Source organism: Amphiprion ocellaris, chromosome 19 (assembly GCF_022539595.1).
Source record: "Amphiprion ocellaris isolate individual 3 ecotype Okinawa chromosome 19, ASM2253959v1, whole genome shotgun sequence".
Lineage (NCBI taxonomy): Eukaryota > Metazoa > Chordata > Actinopteri > Pomacentridae > Amphiprion > Amphiprion ocellaris.
In genome coordinates, this window is record NC_072784.1 from 19,491,691 (window position 1) to 19,505,337 (window position 13,647).

A 13,647-nucleotide genomic window follows, 5' to 3' on the forward strand; every position below is an offset into this window, starting at 1 on the left:
AAACACAGGAAATATTAAGGGCAGCCAATTTCATCTTCGTAGGACCCACGTAGCGAGGACCCGATGCCAGGTCCAGCAGATCACGCTGCACTCGCGTGTTTTAAAATGTTTACACCCGAAACTCCACCACGTCCGCAGAAGCAAAAACGTTTGCAAAATTACCGACGTGAGTGATAAGAGAGAAACCCCTGGCAATGAGAACAAGGCAAACTGTGTTTTCTGTTGTTCATGGACTGGCTGAAGTAAAGCAGCATCAGGAGACCAACATGTAAGAACCATGAGAACAGAGAGGACCCAACCAGCAGGTCACAGTTTATCATCATCTAATCATCTCCTGAAGTCCATATGGTAAGAGACATCAGTACATGGTTGTGAATTTACCAGAGGATGCTTATAATTATGCTGATGTGGCCGTAGACTCTACAGTATTTTAGTGACTCAATAAATGCTTAAGTTGTTTAGTATTTTTTAATGCCTTTTAGTTTTTAATAAACGTCTATATAATGGCCAATATGTAATCAATAAATGGCCTTTGCCTATCTAAAGAAAAACTCAGAACTCTGATATGCTAACAGCACTAAATAAATAAACAAATACATGCATACACACATAAATAAGTTAGTACATTAACTGTTTTAAGATTTACATTTAGATGAAAAAAATGTCTGTAGAGAATTTCTTTGTCCAGTATTCTGCATTCAGTTGTTTATGTTTTTGCGGGATACAGTATTGCACACTGGCTGCTCATTACATTTTATTTCATTAGTATGGTTTCACAGTTTAAAATGATGCCACTTCTGTTCAGGCAGAACCTGTGATCATAAAACAATACAAAATTCTTAGTGTAGTGTTAATAAAGCACTTAAAGCTTTAAGTATGGCTAAATGCTTTTTTCAAAATTGAATATATCACTCCTTAGGTGGTAGTGGCCCCAAGTTCAGTAAAGTTGGAAAGATATTCACAGATTCAGACTTCTGACATCAATAACTCATTAGATATAGGTTATCAAAACATAAACAATGCCTCTTTTCCATCGTTGCAAGGCAGACAATGTGCTACAAGCCCAGTTTTATCAAAAGCAGCTGTCTTTCAAGTTGCACAAATAACATTGATGTCTATATGCAGCCGGCTGTGTGACCAATGCACAGGAACTGTCTGCAAAACCGCTGCAACAGCAAAGAGAGACACAAAAATTCAATAACCTAAATCTTGTACTCTGTAGTGTCACCAAAATCACTGCAGCCTTCAACTGGCTCCTGTTGACACCAATGTTATTCCTGCAACTTGAAAGACAGCTACCGTTGATAAAACTGGGCTTGGAGCACATTGTCTGCCTTGCAACGATGGAAAAGAGGCATTGTTTATGTTTTGACAACCTATATCTAATGAGTTATTGATGCTGGAAGTCTGAAACTGTGAATAGCTTTCCAACTTTACTCAACTGTGGCCCCGAGGACCGTGGTGGGCGTCCTTTATTTTCATTTCTGAAAGGTGGCAACCCTAGTCCAGTCCTGTCCGGTCCTGTCCGGTCCTGTCTCTGGTTGCCAGGTTACAGACGCTGCTGCACCCGCACGTTTAAAAATGTCTACACCTGAAACTCCACCACGTCTAAAGAAGCAAAAACATTTGCAAATGTACAGACAGGATTGGGAAGTGGAACCCCTGGCAATGGGTACAAGGCAAACTGTGTTTTCTGTTGCTCATGGACTGGCTGAAGTAAGGCAGCATCAGGAGACAAACATGGAGGAAATATGAGAACAGAGAGAACCCAACCAGCAGGTCACAGTTTATCATCATCTAATCATCTCCTGAAGTCGATACGGTAACGGGACATCATGATGAGATCACCTAGATTTCCTACAGTATATGGCTGTGAATTTACTAGAGGATGCTTATAATAATGCTGATGTGGCCGTACACTCTACACTATTTTAGTGACTCAGTAAATGCCTACGTTGGTTATTATTTTTTTTAGTACTTTTTAGTTTTTAATAAACATTTATTTAATAGCCTATATGTAATCAAACATGGCCTTTGCCTAAAAAGAATAATATTTCTTTGCACAAGTAAAAGTATAGTGATTTTAAAAACTGTTCAAATTGTTATAATATGTTGCTAAAAAACAAACAAAAAAAACACATCATAGTAATATGTCAATTAAAAAAGCCTATAGTATAGCATGTTGCCCAACAAACGTCATAGTATAGCATGTCGCTCTAAAAATGTCATACTATAGCATGTCGATCTAAAAACGTCTTAGTATAGCATGTCGCTCTAAAAACGTCATAGTATAGCATGTCGCTCTAAAAACGTCATAGTATAGCATGTCGTTCTAAAAACCTCATAGTATAGCCTTTGGTCCAAAACACGTCATAGTATTGCATGTCACTCTGAAAACATCATAGTATAGCCTTTGGTCCAAAAGACGTCATAGAATAGCATGTCGTCCAAAAAACATCATAGTATAGCATGTCACTCTTAAAACGTCATCGTATAGCATGTCGCTCAAAAAATGTCATAGTATAGCATGTCACTCTAAAAACGTCATAGTATAGCATGTCGCTCTAAAAACGTCATAGTATAGCATGTCACCCAAAAAACGTCATAGTATAGCATGTTGCTCTTGAAACGTCACAGTATAGCATGTCGCTCTTAAAAACGTCATAGTATAGCATGTCGCTCTAAAAACGTTATAGCATAGCATGTCGCTCTAAAAACGTCATGGTATAGCATGTCGCTCTAAAAACGTTATAGTATAGCATGTCGCTCTAAAAACGTCATAGTATAGCATGTTGCTCTAAAACGTCATAGCATAGCATGTCGCTCTAAAAACGTCATTGTATAGCATGTCGCTTTAAAAACGTCATAGCATAGCATGTCGCTCTAAAAACGTCATAGTATAGCATGTTCCTCTAAAAACGTCATATTATAGCATGTCGCTCTAAAAACATCATAGTATAGCATGTCGCTCTAAAAACGTCATAGTATAGCATGTCGCTCTAAAAACGTCATAGTGTAGCATGTCGCTTTTGAAACGTCATAGTATAGCATGCCGCTCTAAAAACGTCGTAGTTTAACATGTCGATCTAAAAATGTCATAGTATAGCATGTCGCTCTAAAAATGTCATAGTATAGCCTTTGGTCCAAAAACCGTCATAGTATAGCATGTGGGTCAAAAAACATCATAGTATAGCATGTCGCTCTAAAAACATCATAGTATAGCATGTCGCTCTAAAAACGTCATAGTATAGCATGTCGCTCTAAAAACGTCATAGTGTAGCATGTCGCTTTTGAAACGTCATAGTATAGCATGCCGCTCTAAAAACGTCATAGTTTAACATGTCGATCTAAAAATGTCATAGTATAGCCTGTCGCTCTAAAAATGTCATAGTATAGCCTTTGGTCCAAAAACCGACATAGTATAGCATGTGGGTCAAAAAACATCATAGTATAGCATGTCACTCTAAAGACGTCATAGTATAGCATGTCGTCCAAGAAACATCATAGTATAGCATGTCGCTCTTAAAATGTCATAGTATAGCATGTCGCTCTAAAAACGTCATAGTATAGCATGTCACCCAAAAAACGTCATAGTATAGCATGTCGCTCTTGAAACGTCACAGTATAGCATGTCGCTCTTAAAAACGTCATAGAATAGCTTTTGGTCCAAAAAACGTCATAGTATAGCATGTCGTCCAAAGAACATCATAGTATAGCATGTCGCTCTTAAAACGTCATAGTATAGCATGTCGCTCTAAAAATGTCGTAGTATATCCTTTGGTCCAAAAAACATCATAGTATAGCATGTCGTCCAAGGAACATCATAGCATAGCATGTCGCTCTAAAAACGTCATGGTATAGCATGTCGCTCTAAAAACGTCATAGTATAGCATGTCGCTCTAAAAACGTCATAGTATAGCATGTCGCTCTAAAACGTCATAGCATAGCATATCGCTCTAAAAACGTCATAGTATAGCATGTCGCTCTTGAAACGTCATTGTATAGCATGTCACTTTAAAAACATCATAGCATAGCATGTCGCTCTAAAAACGTCATAGTATAGCATGTCGCTCTAAAACGTCATAGCATAGCATATCGCTCTAAAAACGTCATAGTATAGCATGTCGCTCTTGAAACGTCATTGTATAGCATGTCACTTTAAAAACATCATAGCATAGCATGTCGCTCTAAAAACGTCATAGTATAGCATGTTCCTCTAAAAACGTCATAGTATAGCATGTCGCTCTAAAAACGTCATAGTATAGCATGTTCCTCTAAAAACGTCATAGTATAGCATGTCGCTCTAAAAACGTCATAGTATAACATGTCGCTCTAAAAATGTCATAGTGTAGCATATCGCTTTTGAAATGTCATAGTATAGCATGCCACTCTAAAAACGTCGTAGTGTAACATGTCGATCTAAAAATGTCATAGTATAGCATGTCGCTCTAAAAATGTCATAGTATAGCCTTTGGTCCAAAAACCGTCATAGTATAGCATGTGGGTCAAAAAACATCATAGTATAGCATGTCACTCTAAAAACGTCATAGTATAGCATGTCGCTCTAAAAACGTCATAGTATAGCATGTCACCCAAAAAACATCATAGTATAGCATGTCGCTCTTGAAACTTCACAGTATAGCATGTCGCTCCTAAAAACGTCATAGTATAGCATGTCGTCCAAAGAACATCATAGTATAGCATGTCGTCCAAAAAATGTCATAGTATAGCATGTCGCTCTTAAAACGTCATAGTATAGCATGTGGCTCAGAAAATGTCATAGTATAGCATGTCCCTCTAAAACGTCATAGCATAGCATGTCGCTCTAAAAACGTCATAGTATAGCATATTACTTTTGAAACGTCATAGTATAAGATGTTGCTCTAAAAACATCATAGTTTAGCATGTCGCTCTAAAAACGTCATAGTATAGCATGTCACTCTTAAAACGTCATCGTATCGCATGTTGCTCTAAAAACGTCATTGTATAGCTTGTCGTCCAAAGAACATCATAGTATAGCATGTCGTCCAAAAAATGTCATAGTATAGCATGTCGCTCTAAAAACATCATAGTATAGCATGTTGCTCTAAAAACGTCATTGTATAGCTTGTCGTCCAAAGAACATCATAGTATAGCATGTCGCTCTTAAAACGTCATCGTATCGCATGTTGCTCTAAAAACGTCATTGTATAGCTTGTCGTCCAAAGAACATCATAGTATAGCATGTGGTCCAAAAAACTTCATAGTATAGCATGTTGCTCTAAAAACGTCATAGTGTAGCATGTCGCTCTAAAAACGTCATTGTATAGCATGTCGTCCAAAAAATGTCATAGTATAGCATGTCGCTCTAAAAACGTCATAGTGTAGCATGTTGCTCTAAAAACGTCATAGTATAGCATGTCGCTCTAAAAACGTCATAGTGTAGCATGTCGCTCTAAAAACGTCATAGTATAGCATGTCGCTCTAAAAACGTCATCGTATAGCCTTTGGTCCCGAAAAAGTTCTTTTGTCCCGGCTGTCTGAAGTAGGTGAGGAGCAACACCAAAACAGTCCAAACGCTGGTTTCCAGAGGGTTAGACGAGTATTTATTTGAAAGAGGAAGTTTACAACAACACAACATGTGAGGGGGTTAAAAGCAAATGGGTGTTTGTAAAATATAAATAAATAAACAGAACTAAAAGTGAACTTCATGTTGACATTGATGGGCATTACAACCAGGAACAAAGTAAAAGATAATCAATACGAAAAAAAACTCTTCCTGTTCACCTCTTCAAGCCCAAAAACACACCGCAGTAGCACCCTAAACTAAAACTACCAATGGGTTCCCTGTTTTCCTTTGTGAACAATTCAAAGGTCCCTCTCTATCTCCCCAGACATCCACCAAGCACTGGAACACATCTCCAAAGGTCTGCCGGGCCAGCTCAGCTTCCCCTCAGAAGAAGTTCCACCAGATGAAGGAGCCTTTTGAGAGGCAGCTGGCATCGTGATTGGACTGTACTTTGGTCTGTTCCAGTCCAGCTTCAGCTCCAGAGACGGCAGGCAGGACGAGTCAACGGAGGCCGGGTGGACGAAGGCATGCAGCTGAGTACAATCCAGAAAACAACAGAGGAGGAGTGCAGCGACCCAGGGCCAGAACAAGCAGAGTAACATAGTATGTCTCTTAGAAAACATCATAGTATAGCCTTTGGTATGAAAAAACGCTATCATATACATTGTATATTGTACAAATAACAAGTCAAAGGAAAGAGACATACATTGTAGAATTGTAGTAATTGTGGGCTGACTGATTTACTGATTATCAGTATTTTTTACTGATTTACGGTAATAAATCCATTTAAAAATGGCGCTACTTTGGCTCTGAACTTTTATCTACCTGTGGTCACTCTGTCTTCTGGAGTGATTTGATTGGTTATACGTCACGAATAAAACTCCTTTAACTTAACATCTGTAAACAAAACAAAAACGTATCAACAAATTTTTCATGTTAAAGTTTGTGTTCTTGTAAGTTTAACTCCAAGATTTTAAATACTTTCATTCACTGCAAATGAATATCGACTCCAAATGTCTCAGTAATAATCATTATCAGCCTTAAAAACACCCCTTTATACTCGACCACACTTAGTACAGTCCGGTTCCCCCTTCTATAAATCTGCTTGGAATCATCCACTTCCTGTTTGTCAAAGTGGCCTTCTACCTGGACAGGTTTTGTTGGAGCTCATGCAACAAACATTTTGGGTAACTGCACTTTAATATGGATGGATGACACTGAATTAGAGTGTGTTTTAATGAGACTGAGTTAAGATGTGTAGCTCTGTCATTAAATAGTAAATTATTTCTCAGAATTCACAGAGAAAAGTCTGAAATGTTTGCTAGGTTAGCGTCCCACATGTTCTTTGGCTCAGCTAAAGCTAACTCTCTCCACCTTCTGGATCTCTTGAGTTGCTTGTTGTTAAAATATCTTGCTAGAGGTGCTGAAGCTCAGAAAGTCTGAGCTGTTTGTTCAAAATAAGCTCATTGTCAAGTCTTATCTGAACTGTCCTCTTTTGTTTGAACTTTCCCTAAATTTAGGAGTTAATGACAGAGCAGCACATCCAGACTCAGTCTCATTTATGTAGAGATTAAACTTCAGTGTCATCTATTGATGTTAAAGTGTAGTTTTTCAAATGTTTGTTGCACATGCTCCCGACCAAACCAGTCCAGGTGGAAGACAATGTGAAGAGAAAGCTCCAGAGGATGAATATCACACATTTACGTTGGAAATAAATGTCCTTTAATTAGACATTGTCATGCAAAAGTTGGATTTCCCTTTAATGATGTTCAAATCTTTGTTGAGTGTTTTGTTGATGTTGGTTTCTAAATGTTTTCTGACACTCGGCCCCAAAGATTAAAACCTTCTACGGCTCACAAGCTGCAACAATTCACACATTATCAACTATCTTTCTGACTAAACTAAGATAAAAAGTGAAAAACATCCTGATTCCTGCATCATGAATGTAAATCTTTTTAGCTTTTATGACAGTAAACTGACTATATTTGGGTTTGACATTTTATAAACCAAAACAAGAAATGAATTACTGGAGAAAACAACAGATTAATGGACAAAGAAAATGTGTTTTCCAACATATATGGCTGAATTACTCCAACATTACAAGATACATACAATTTGAATTCAATTGTATTTATATAACGTCAATTACAGGTCAAATTGTCTCAAGACGCTTTATATTTTTTTGTCATATTTAAAATATGACAAAGTAAGAAATTTAAACCTCTTGACTAATCCAATTTATTTGGTTTTTTAGGGACTAATGGACAAAATAACTTTCTCCACTAAAACTAATAAACATGAGGTCAAATAGAAGGAACAGTTTTAAATACTGCAGTCCCACGACGACAAGAATAAAGTTTGTCAACTAAAACTAAATCTGCTGGTGGATTCCATGAAAGTCCTAATAAATGATAATAAAGTGTGACACTAAAGGTTTATGGTGCTAAAAATCTCCAAGTAAAAATATCAAGTTGAACATGTGGATGGAGGTTGATAAAAGTTGACCTCCCTTCATTTCTCTGGAGCGACTCCATGGATTTTATGGATGGTGGTTAAAGACCTGCTCTTCTAGTGGTCTTCCTTCTAGTCGCTGTAAAAAGTCACTCCATCCTGGCCGACTTCAACACCTCTTCATGACAGCTTGATTTGCCTCCGACCTCGTGGAAACTCCAGAAACTCGAGAAAACTCGTGGAGACTCGAAGAACTCGTGGGGCGGGGGAAGGTGTGGTGGGTGGTGGGGGGAGGTGGGGGAGTAGAGGGGGGAGGCCGCCACCCACCTCCCCACCTACTCTCCGCCCTGACTCCACCCAGACTCCGCCTTGGCTCTGCCCATGTGGTCACTTCAGAAACTACGATGCCAAAGGGACGACGAATTTATTTCTTTTCATCTGATCTGTAGCTCAGTGAGTTAAGGATTTGCCTGTGGAGCTGCAGGTCGCTGGTTCAAGACCAGACCCTTCTTAAAGTTTTATTAAAATCCTGACAAAGACAAAGAAAGAAAAGTGCCGGTGGTGGGTCTTGAACCTGCGACCTTCCACTTGGTAGTCCTCTTCTTATCCTCCTGAGCTACTCGCTCAGATACTAATTCTTCTTTTTTTTGCGCATTTATCATCTATTTTTTGTCATTTTCGAGTTTTTTTTTCACTTGTGTCTCGACTCAACCGTTTTTCTCAGGAGGTTGGACTTCAGCCTTTGTGCTGGAGGGTTGAACCCTCAGTTCCAAGACTTTCCAAAGCCTCCACACCTCCCAAGTCCTCAGGACCTGAGCTTTCACACAGTCTGAGGGCTGATATTTTCTAAGTCCCACAGTAGTTCTCTGTTAGTTTGAACCTTTAGACAGTCTGAGGGCTGAAATTTTTGAAGTTCCTGAGTAGATCTCTGTTAGTTTGAACTTTCAGACAGTCTGAGGACTGAAATCTTACAAGTTCTTGAGCAGTTCTCTGTTAGTTTGAACCTTCAGACAGTCTGAGGACTGAAGTTTTAAAAGTTTCTCAGTACTTCTCTGTTAGTTTGAACCTTCAGACAGTCTGAGGACTGAAGTTTTACAAGTTTCTCAGTACTTTCTGTTAGTTTGAACTTTGTGGTTAACAGAAGCCTTAAAACTTGTGACCATGAGTCTTGATTTCACATTTAGACCATCCATCTGAGTTCTTCTCAGACCTTCACCTGTGGGTTTTTTTAGAAATCCTGAACAAACTTTGATTCTCTTCACTGAACAGTAAAGTTTGTGGAGATCAGAAGGTAACATTAGTTTGATAAATGCCTTCAACTACTAGTAGACTTTATCTGGAAAGCAGTTTTCTGAAATGAGTTCTTAGTAAATCTGTCCACAATCAAACCAAGAACATAGAAAGAGGAAATGTTTGAAGAAACAACTTGTTTTCATTTCAGACTAGAAAATGCTTTAAGACCTTGATCTGTTTTTGCTCTTTTTGATCGTTTTATTGTCTCTTCTGTTTAATTTGATCTTGTAAAGTTTAACTGGTGTCTTTTCAAATGTTTTGTCTTTAGTTTGATTCTTCTTAAATGTTTACTTTTGCTCTTTTATCACCTTTTATTCTTTTCTAATGTCTGATTTGATTTCCAAATGTTTTGTCTTTTTAATGTTTTATTGTCGGCTTGTTTGAAAAATTTCCTTTTCATTCCCAATGGTTTATTTTTCAATTAAATCTTTAAGGTTTTTCTTTTTAAATGTTTTACCACCTTTTAATGTTTAATTTTCTTTTTCAATGCTTCATTGTATTTTCTGTTTAATTCCTATTTAAAGTTTTATTGTCTTTAAGATTTAATTTTCTAATTAAACATTTAATTTTTTAATTAGAGGTTTTGTCTTTTTAAAGGTTTAATAATCTAATTAAATGTTTTGTATTTTTAAAAATGTTTAATATTCTTCTTGTTTAATTGTATTTTTAAATGTTTAATGATCTGAAATATTTCATCTTTAATGTTTAATATTGTTTAAAAAATTTTGTTTAATTTCATAATTACATATTTTGTATCTTCTGTTTAATTATCTAATTAAATATTTTGTGTTTAATATAATTTAATTGTATTTAATGTTTAATTTTCAAGATACATGTCATTATGAAATTAAAATATTTTCGATAATTAAACATTTAAAAAATACAATTAAACAAGAAGAATATTAAACATTTAAAAAATACTTTTTAATAATAAAACTTTTAAAAAGTTTTATTGTATTAAATGTTTTACTTTGATTTAATTGCTTTTTTTAAATGTAGTGTATTTCTTTAATCTTTTTTCTCTGTCAAGATTTTAACCCCAATCTTAAAAAAAGAAACAAACCTTTAAATCACAATGAAAATACTTCTGTTATCACAATCATGAGTTAGTCAATTATTCAGTTTATCAATTCAACTTTATTTGTTCAGCACCTTTCACACAGATGACAAATCTAAACAAGTAAAGAGAAAAAACTACACTAAAACTATGATTAAAACTCAAAAACAAAAAAAAAAAGATTTAACGTGGTAATAAAATATGTTGTGTCCAGGGGACGGAGGGAGTTTATTGAAGTCTTCTTGGGCTCACATGGGAAATCATTTAAAATATAAACTTGATATTCAGTCTAAGGAAACTGACTGCAGTGACAGAAGAACCAACAATATCTCCTGTTTTCTCCTTTAATGAGTCGACTCTTCTTGTTCTTTCAGACCAAAGAACTACAGACTCTTCACAACCTGCTCAAACTCTTGGTACAGGACCTCACCACACGTGTCAAGAAGGTTTCCATCTCATTTCTACTCTGAAGCTCACCTTCTCCTGCTCAAACTGCTAACAAATGTTTCTGCTGCTCTAAAGTCTGGTCTCCAGAACTTCCTAAAAACTCTCAAAGTCTCTTCTGCTGCAGGTTGCTTTGTAGAACTGTTGCAGAAAACCTCACTAAACCACATGGAGGGGCCTCAAGATAGTCGTCCAAATGAAACCATACAAAAACCAAACTAGCACAACCCAAACGCTAAAGTCTCCTGCAGCCTACCAGAGAACCTCTGAGAACAGAGAATCAGGACAGGAACTCTTACCTTCTGGACAACCAACGTTGGTTCTCAAACAAGAATACAGAATGTGTCTGACCAAAAACCTCTGAAGACTCACTACAGCCACAACTCAGCTGCATCAAATCCACTAATCACTGCACACATTAGCACCATGTGCTGACTGTGGCTAAAGAACCACATTTACCAAGACAACTATCCAGTACAAAGCCCTAAAACACACCAAGAAACACATTAAAGATGATTTTACTGCTGGAAGCTGCAAGCCAACGCCTAAAGAACAAACTAAAGCAATGGAGCCAAACCCAGTTCACTGGTGAAGAGAAACAGAGGAAATGTTTGGCTGCAGCCAAATAAAGCAGGAAGACACTGAGCTGCTCAGGTGTTCCTGATAACACCAAGCAGCCACCTGGACAGCCAATAGGAACACAGCTTACTGGAAGTCCAGAGGGCTGGCTTAGTGAAGGAAATTTAGTTTAAAGTTGAAGCAGAAAGTTAACAAAGAAAGTTGAAAACCACCTTCTGATACCTGAAATCTCTGAGTTTTCACACAAAGAACGCCTGAACATGTCAAACTGGTTCCATAGTAGAACCATCATTGTAAAAACGTCATAGTATGGTGTGTTGCTCAAAAAACATTATGACCTGGCTGTCTAGGGTCGCCGAGGAGCAACACAAAAACAGGACAAACGCTGGTTTCCAGGGGGTTAGGCAGCTATTTATTTGAAAGAGTAAGTTTACAACAACACAACATGTGAGCAGAAAAATCACAAAGTCTGTCTTTAGTTCAGCTGAAAATATTAGTTTTTGTCTGTTTTATTGACCAAACTTTTCAGGAAGTAGATGAAGAATAATTAAAGCTCTCATGTAGAAGTCCAACTTATTTTGGATCCTTGTGGAGAGTTTAATCTTAGAGTTTGTACAGCTGTTGAGTTTTTAGAGTCACATGGATTGTTTTGACATTTAATAACCGAGTCCTGAAATAAAATTACATTTGTGGATTTCTGTCATTTAGTCTGGACTAAACAAATAACAGCAGCATAAATCTCAAACGTCATTCTGAGGAGTCTGGATTGAAGTTTCTCACTTGATAATGATCAAAACATGAAATTTAGGTTGGTTTAAAGGAATATTCCACCTTAAATCTTTGAATGTTGACCTAAAAGGTTGGTTTCAATTCAATTTCAGTTCAATTTTATTTATATAGCGCCAATTACAGTCAAATTGTCTCGAGACGCTTTACAGAACCCATATGCCGATGCCGATGTCTATGGAGTGAACAGGGACCGTCTGCAAATTGCAAAACTGCTGCAACAGCAAAGAGAGACAAATATTCAATAGCTTCTCTCTGATACACTGTAGTGTCACCAAAATCACTGCAGCCTTCAACTGTCTCCTGTTGACACCAATGTTATTTCTGCAGCTTGAAAGACAGTTACTGTTGATAAAACTAGGCTTGTAGGACATTGTCTACCTTACAACGATGGAAAAGAGGCATCGTTTATAATGAGTTATGGATGGTGGAATTCTGAATCTGTGAATATCTTTCCGATTTTACTGAACTGTGGCCCCAAGGAGCCGTGGTGGGCGTCCTTTATTTTCATTTCTGAAAGGAGGCAACCCTAGTTGCAGTCTATGGTCCAGTCACCTTTCGTAACTTTTGCAAGCCACTGCTTTAAATAAAACTTTATTGATTTCAAATTTGTCTGCGATTCATACGTTTCTGTTCTGTCATAACAGTTGGGAGATTCAGTTCAGTTTGATTCAGTTTTTCTTGGTGTAATGAACGGCTGTCTTGGAGATCTTCAGTTTTTTCACTACCTGTCTCTTACTCATGCCAATTTCCAGCAGTGCCAAGATGGCTGCCTTTGTGGCTTTACATAATTCTTTTGTTTGAGGCGTTATGTGAGAGCTGACAACTTCTGAGTTGTGCTATGGCTTGAATGTCAGCAGGAAACCACTCTAGGCCTTTGCATGTGCAGTGTTGCTTATGACATGAAATTACCTCTTATATACCCTGGGAATACAATTAAGCTGATGTGAAATAGGACATAAAGTATTATGTAATAAGCTGCATTTTTTGTCGTGTTCATTGGTATTCTTCAGGTAATATACCTTTAGCGGTACCTGGCAATAAAATGAGCAAGAAATTGAAGAAAACAAGGATGGTGTAATACTTTTTTCCATGACTGTGTGTACAATTATCAACAGCACTTATATGTATATTTCTTGTTTGTATTTTTACTGTTTCCTACTATTTTCTCTATTTCCCCGCTGTGAGAATAAATGATTAACTTATTTTATCTTCCAACACCCACAAACAAAATGAACGGCAACAACTTTATACTAATTCAAAATACAACCAACCAAATTTGCTGTTCTTGTCATAATACATTGCTGTGTTTATTAATCTGCCATGTTGCGTTCAAGTAATAAACTAATTAACACTCAATGCAGCACAGCTCTAGTCATGACAATAACCTTGATAAATGAGTTTATTACCAGGATTTATGCAACTCACGACAGAAGTGACAAGAGGAATAAGTCACTTTGGAATACTTGATTAGTGTGGTTTGTAAGTC

General features: G+C 37.1%; 1 long non-coding RNA gene across 1 annotated transcript; it reads left to right on the forward strand.

The window, feature by feature from the left end:
* The first annotated feature begins 41 nt into the window (after window positions 1–41).
* LOC129347549 (uncharacterized) lies at window positions 42–13,228 on the forward strand. Its single transcript, XR_008599692.1, has 3 exons — window positions 42–348; window positions 5,874–6,151; window positions 10,724–13,228. It is a non-coding gene; the product is annotated as an uncharacterized LOC129347549 (long non-coding RNA).
* The last annotated feature ends 419 nt before the right edge of the window (window positions 13,229–13,647 follow it).